Source organism: Carlito syrichta, unplaced genomic scaffold (assembly GCF_000164805.1).
Source record: "Carlito syrichta isolate Samal-C Ts95f unplaced genomic scaffold, Tarsius_syrichta-2.0.1 Scaffold315394, whole genome shotgun sequence".
In the NCBI taxonomy this organism is placed as follows: domain Eukaryota; kingdom Metazoa; phylum Chordata; class Mammalia; order Primates; family Tarsiidae; genus Carlito; species Carlito syrichta.
The window spans coordinates 4,722-5,113 of NW_007259490.1; positions in this window are offsets into that span (position 1 = coordinate 4,722).

The following is a 392-nucleotide window of genomic DNA, read 5'->3' on the forward strand; positions in this document are numbered from 1 at the left end:
CCAGCTACTCGGGAGGCTGAGGAGGGAGGATTGCCTGAACCCAGGAGTTCGAGACCCGCCTGAGCAACATAGCAAGATCCCCGTCTCTACAAAAAAAATGTTTTAGATTAGCCAGGTGTGGTGATGCATGCCTGCAGTCCCAGCCATTCAGGAGGCCGAGGCAGAACAATCACCTGCGCCCGGGAGGTCAAGGCTGTGGTGAACTGTGAGGGTGTGACTGCACCCCAACCCAGGCGACGGAGGGAGACCCCAACTCAAAAAAACAAAGAAGAGCCGGGCTTGGTAGCTCAGCCTGTAATCCCACGCCTTTGGGAGGCTGAGTGAGTGGATTCCCTGAGTCCGTGGGTTTGAGACCCGCCTGGGCAACTTGGCGAGACCTCATCTCTACAATA